Source organism: Silene latifolia, chromosome 1 (assembly GCF_048544455.1).
Source record: "Silene latifolia isolate original U9 population chromosome 1, ASM4854445v1, whole genome shotgun sequence".
In the NCBI taxonomy this organism is placed as follows: domain Eukaryota; kingdom Viridiplantae; phylum Streptophyta; class Magnoliopsida; order Caryophyllales; family Caryophyllaceae; genus Silene; species Silene latifolia.
In genome coordinates this window covers 35,680,316-35,687,276 of record NC_133526.1, presented here as the reverse complement: position 1 = coordinate 35,687,276, position 6,961 = coordinate 35,680,316, and the positions used below count along the sequence as shown (strand labels likewise).

Sequence of the window (6,961 nt, the reverse complement as noted above, 5' to 3'; positions counted from 1 at the left end):
GGATGCAAAGGGAGAAGAGAAGGGCGGACACTCGCGTGAGAAATATGAGGAACGAAAGCTCCTATTTATACTAATCACACGACGGAATTAGGGTTTCGGAGACTCTTTGGAAGTGAATCTCGGAAAGATATGAAAAAGATACGTGAAACATGCAGAGAAGGACCTGGGAAGAGGCGCAACAGCCACTGCGTCTCTTGGAAGAGGCGCAGCACCTGCTGTGTCTATTCCCAGGAGGTTTCCTCCTGCTGAAGAAAGATCTCCGCGTTTGAGTTATGGTAGGACGGAAATAATTCGATTATCTTATGAATATTACGGGATATTATTTGTCAAAAGATAAAACTTGTAAAATATGGAATAGAAATACCCGGAACATTCCAGAACATTCCGACTCGGGATTTAACAGTTATCAGAAAATGGAGACGGTTTTTGACCCGGACTCCGAATGTACTCTAATTACTGACAAAACGACCGTATCGGTACGTAGATGACAACTATGAGGTCGACATTAATATTTGAGCAATCACTTGACGATAATCTTACGAACTGTCACAAATCGTTCCGCGAATCAAACATGCGGCCCAATCATCACCGGGTGGTTTGCGGGAGGTGCAGAAATGAGGTATCTACAGTAACTTCCTTGGATCCTACCCGATCTGTTCGCATTCCCGGCTTGGAGTTTATGATATGCATCTTCCCCGGAGAGGTTGTAATACTACTCAAATTTTGAATTGTTTTTATTTCTAAACTCGAACTTCGGGGACGAAGTTCCTTTTAAGAGGGGAAGATTATAATACTCCAAATATTTTAAATATAATCTATTCATATTTCTATTCTTTCTAAAGTTTTTAATTATTATACTAATGATTTTTATGGTAAAATTTCTAGTCTCCTATCTTACGCGGGATCCTTCTTTTGTCCGCTATATTTATTAGACCCATTATTCCTTTAGCCTAATAGAATTAAGACTAAAACCTAAATCTACACATATATTACCATCATCATCGTCTTATTCATTATACCAAAAGCACTAGTTGCTTTTTGGCCAAAAATTTAGCCGCCTATTTCTTGTTCTAGTCTCCACCATCTTTGATCAAATCCAATTCAAGATCATGTGCTTCCTTATTCGTCTTACTTTGCCCACCATTATCAATCATCAGTTCCGTTGATTTACATTGAGTTTCAAAGTATTTTACGAGTTTTTAAAGGGGTTTTGCAATTGAAGGTAACACGATTCTACCGATCCTATTAGTCTTATTATTGTTCGGGGTTGTATGTATATATATATATATATATATATATATATATATATATATATATATATATATATATATATATATATATATATATATATATATATATATATATGTGCTATTATTTATCTTATGTGATCAAAGTGATTATTAGTAGTGAGTTATGCGAATTGTTATCGTCTATTATTCTTAGACATAATAGTATATGTATATTTTTACTTTGTTAATTGGAATGTTTGAGCGATGGGGTTATACTGTAAGATTATATAGTTTTAGATGTATATTCTATCTATGAATTATATTGGTGAAAGTTTGCCGGATAAACATGGGAGTTAGAAGTACTTGATTAGGTTACATTGGTATTTTCATATTGGCAATCATGCGAGTGGATAAGGGTTGGCCACTGTGTTCTATAAATTTTTAATATTGAAGAGTATCATTGAATAATGGTTAGCTTGGAGATTCTTTAAGGTATGTGAAAGTGAGTTAATTCTGATAGCTTGTGCCTTATACGTTATCCATATTGAGATTTAGAAACGATAACTTCCTGCCTTGAAATAATGCAGTTTGTGTTTGAATCGTTGGATTTCGAGTATTGTGTTTTTATTATCGTTTCCTTGGACATTGATTCGTGGGTGAGTAGCTTAGAGTTTTACTCTAAGTGTTGAGCCTGGTTCTTTGAACCTTTGACAATATTGATCTTGAAATTGAGATGGAAATTGGTTACTAGTATTGAGTTATGAGTTATGGGGCCTTTGAGCCGAGTTATGTTTACGGTCCAGTGTGACCATGGTTACTGAGTTAGTTATATTATTTGAAATCGATATTGAGAATGGAAATATTGTTTCGCGTTTTTTATCCGCCAGTTCACTCACCCCTTGTCCTTGGCTTAGGTTCGACGATGAGAATACGATACTTGGTTACTATGGAGTGTTATATTATGAGACAGAGTAATGGGTGAGACGGAGTAATGAGATGAGACTGGTTAACTATTGAAATAAGAGTGTTATATTATGGAATTAGAAAGAAGTTGGTTTGAGGTACTGATTAGTTAACGGGGAGTGTTTTTATTATTCTGTTTGTTTATTTTTATTTAACCTTCTATTTTGGGAACGGGAATAGTTAAGTAATCATTTATCATTTATTTATCTTTCAGAGGGCGAATTAATTGTGGAATATTATTGAGCATCTGTCCATTTGATCTAAAGATCGAGGTAGGGAATACACTCGATTGAGTTCTTACGATTATAAAGAGTTGGCATGTTCGGTGATTATATGACATATCTGATTATCTTATTTATCTTGTTGAGCATTATTGTTTCATACGTTTCATACATTGCATTTGCATCGGAGTTGGAGTTGGAGGAGATGAGATTATTGCGATTAAGGCCCGGGCGGGTTCTCGGCAGACTTGCCCTGGTGTCCTCGGCCATTTAGCCGGTATATCGACGACGGTCGATTGATATAGTCTGCCGGGATCGGTATGATGGGCGTTCCCGGATGTGTGTGATGGAGTTGAGATTGGAGGATCATATCATTGCATTCTTTATTATATCGTATTACCTACTCAACCTCGCGGTTGACCCGGTGTATTCGTGTACGCCTGTGATGATCCATTTCTCGGGGAGCAGATTGACGGAGTTGTTGAGACATATGGAGTGGCGGGGGAGAGAGCATGGATCACCCGACTTAGAGCTAGCCCACTTTTATTTCGGTTTAGCTATCGACTTTATTTTAGTTTTGAGACATGTTCCGTTTGAGTTGTAAACATTTATAACTTTCAATTTAAAATCGTTTATTTTTCCTTTGTTATCTACTGCCTCGGGTTTCCGAGATGGTAACACCCTTCTTTATCTGAGGAGTCCTAGTCCAGGCCCTTAAATAAATGGGGGTGTTACAGAGGTTGATGAGACAGGTCGGATTGAAGCAAATGATTCCGAAGCTTGACACGATCCCGCAGACTGTCGTGGCTCTTACTACTGAGAGTCGAAGAGAATCGACCATCAAATGGGCTCAAAGAAATGTATGGTTCTTGAACTCTTCTGTTAGTGCCTTATGGGTGTCAGATTCCTATCTGCGGTGGAGGAAAGCTTCTACTCCGGAGGAGCGCGAGAGATTAAAGAAGCGCGAGCCTGTTGACTATAAGGTTAGCGATGTGGAAAAGGAGAAAGAGAAGCATCTGACTGAGGGAGAGGAAGAAGCCGGGTTTCGAGTTGTTCATCCTTCGAAGAAACCGAAGACTTCTCCTGCTGTGGACAAAGTGATTGATAAGAATGGCAAAGCAAGACCACGAGAAAGACCGTTGGTGATTAGGTCTGAAGTGGCGCAAGAGCGTCCGGCTCGAGGTCGGGACAAGAAATATGATAAAAATGACAAAGGCAAAGGGAAAGGGAAAATGGAAGAATAGCCTAAGTCTTTATTATTATTTATTATTATTATTATTGTAATAAGAAGGTGGGGTTTTAGAATCCTAGCCTTTTTTGTTTAGCATTGTTTTTATTATGTAGCGTACTATTATTATTAAAATGAATGAAATAAAAGAGGTTAATTGGTTATGAAACCGTTGTGATTTTCTCTTATTATTCTTGTCGAATTTCAAATGCAATTGCAAATGTCCTTCTATTTACATTTTAAAATAATTAATGGTTTGTATCCTGTGAATGATTGCCTACGTATTAATTTTTAAAAATGAAATCAAACCCTTGCGCGTAGTTCAAATAAATGTAAAAGAATAATTGTTCTAAGCATGAGCTTGTAATGAACTTAGAAAATAAGCATGAGCTTTTACTTACTCCTAAAATGCAATTCAGTTTGTTTGATGATATGAGGATGACAAATTGTCAAAATGCAAGAGCAAAGTGACATCAGCTTATTTTAGCTTGGCCAGGGGCCGTTTATTTCGTGCCACAGGAGCGACACGTGAGGTTACGCGAGGTGCATTTTTGGCTCCTATTCTAGGCATAGTAACGTTTCAGTTGGTCGAGGTTTGTCGGGTTGGCAAATTCATTCTCATCTAGGTCTGTGATCCTAACCGCACCCCCTGGAAGTATGGACTTGACTAGAAATAGCCCGGCCCAATTGGGTTTGAATTTTCCTCGTGGATCGACAAGTAAAAGAGCTCTAATTGACTTGAGGACTAAGTCTCCTTCTTTGATGTTCCTTGGCTTAACCCTTTTGTTAAAGGCTCGTTTGATACGTTCCTGATATGTTTGCACATTATGTAATGCGCGTAGTCTACGTTCATCTAGGAGAATGAGTTCTTCATATCTGTCCCTTTTCCAATCGGCTTCTGGGATTTAACTTTCGAGTAAAATACGCAAGGATGATATTTCTAGCTCGACTGGTTGTACAGCTTCCATGTCGTAGGTTAAATAGAAAGGGGTGGCCCCAGTGGGCGTCCTAACAGATGTACGATATCCCCATAAAGCAAAGGGTATCTTGCTTGGCCAATCTCGATAGTTGTCAATCATTTTCTTGTGAATTGTGACAATGTTCTTGTTTGCCGCCTCTACCGCGTCGTTAGTTTGTGGTCTATATGGCGAGGAGTGGTGATGCTTGATTTTGTACTTGGCTAGCAATTGCTCAGTCTCAACTTGGAAATGTGATCCATTGTCGCTAATGATCTCATGTGGGCAACCGTATCGACAGATGATGTTGTTTTGTATGAACTTTGCTACATTTTTCTTGTTAGACTAGTGTAGGAAGCCGCTTCTACCCATTTGGTGAAATAATCAATTGTCACTAAGATGAAACAATGACCTCCTGTTCCGGCTGGAGTGATCTTTCCGATGATATCAATTCCCCAAGCAGAAAATAGCCAGGGAGATGTCATAGTGTAAAGCAATGAAGGAGGGACATGTTGCACATTCCTGAAGGCTTGACAGTTGTGGCAATGCCTTACATATTTGATACAATCAGATTTCATTGTGGTCCAATAATACCCTAAATGTGTGATTTTCTTGCCATCATGGGTCCACTCATATGAGGACCGCATTCTCCATCATGGACTTCTTCCATCACTTTCCGCGCCTGTGAATGATCAAGGCAATGTAGGATTACACCAAGAGGTGTTCTTTTGTATAACTCTCCTTGCATGAGAACGTATTGGGAAGCTAGTAAGCGTATAGCACGTTGTCCCCTCTTGTCCATATCCGGTGGATAGGTGCCGTTGAGTTTGAAGTTTAGGATCGCTTGGAACCAAGGTTCCTCTGTGATTTCCTCTTCATCGGTGATTTGGTGCACATAAGCTGGCTCTGATCATCGTTCGATGCATAAAGGCATTTCAACCATGTTATCCGGCATATTAATCAAAGATGCAAGTTTTGCAAGAGCGTCTGCAAATTGATTTTCTTCTCGAGGTAGGTGTAGGTAAGTTACTTGATCGAAGAATTGGGCAACTTGGTCTATTCTGGCTTGATAAGGTGCTAAGCTTTCGCTTCGGATTTTCCAAGATCCCGTAATTTGGTTGATGATCAAAGATGAATCCCCATGTTCTCGAAGATTCTTAATGCCTAAACCTACTGCCGCTTGTAATCCAATGAGACATGCTTCGTATTCTGCAGCGTTATTTGTCACCTCGAAGTCGATTTTGACAGAAATTGGTGTATGCTCGCCTTCAGGAGAAATGAGAAACACTCCTATTCCAAATCCTCTTAAGTTCGATGCTCCATCAAAATAAAGTTCCCAGGAGTCTACATCGGTTTGGAGTATATCCTCATCTGGAAACGACCAGGTGTCTATCGTTTGTGTATTATTGATGGGATTTTCTGCGAAGAACTCGGCAACGGCGCGCCCTTTTATAACTTTCAAAGGTACATACTTGAGGTCAAACTCTGAGAGCATCAAAGTCCACCTTGCTAGGCGTCCATTGAGAACGGGTTTCTCGAAGAGGTATTTGACAGGATCCATTTTAGAGTATATTTTGATGGAGTAGCTAAGCATGTAATGGTGTAGCTTCTTCATTGCCCACACAAAAGCGAGGCATGTCTTTTCGAGTGGTGTGTACTTGCACTCATACTCCAAGAACTTCTTTCTAAGGTAGTAGATAGCTCTTTCTTCCTTTCCTACGGTTTGAGCTAGCATGGCGCCCATGGCTATTTCAGTTACCGTGAGATAAAAACCAAGAGGTTGATCTCATTGAGGTGGCATAAGCACTGGTGGCTTGGCTAGTATTTCCTTGATTCGGTCAAACGCCTTTTGGCAGTCATCATGCCACATGGTGTGATCTGTTTTCTTGAGCTTTTTGAAAATAGGTTCATAGATCATGGTAAGTTTTGATATAAATCGACTTATGTATTGCACCTTACCTAGGAACCCTCTAACTTCTTTCTCCGTTTGAGGTTGCGGCATTTTGATTAGAGCCTTGATCTTGGAAGGGTCTATTTCTATCCCTCGTTGGTTAACAACATATCCCAGGAGTTTACCAGATGTTACTCCAAATGCGCATTTCTGAGGTTTGAGCCTCATGTTGTACTTTCGTAGCCTTGAGAAGAATTTGCGAAGGTTCGCAATGTGTCCCTCTCTATCTTTGGACTTGATAATCATGTCATCTACGTATACCTCAACTTTTTTATGCATCATGTCATGTAGGAGTGTAGTTGCGGTGCGTTGATATGTAGCTCCGGCGTTGATTAATCCAAACGGCATAACCGTGTAGCAATAGGTTCTCCATTGAGTAACGAAAGCGGTCTTATGCATATCTTCTTCGGCCA

The 6,961-nt window shown here is 39.5% G+C and overlaps 1 long non-coding RNA gene across 1 annotated transcript; it reads left to right on the top strand.

The window, feature by feature from the left end:
• Window positions 1-1,015: 1,015 nt before the first annotated feature.
• On the top strand, window positions 1,016-3,810 carry LOC141587108 (uncharacterized). Its single transcript, XR_012519707.1, has 3 exons — window positions 1,016-1,222; window positions 2,407-2,464; window positions 2,882-3,810. It is a non-coding gene; the product is annotated as an uncharacterized LOC141587108 (long non-coding RNA).
• Window positions 3,811-6,961: the final 3,151 nt, after the last annotated feature.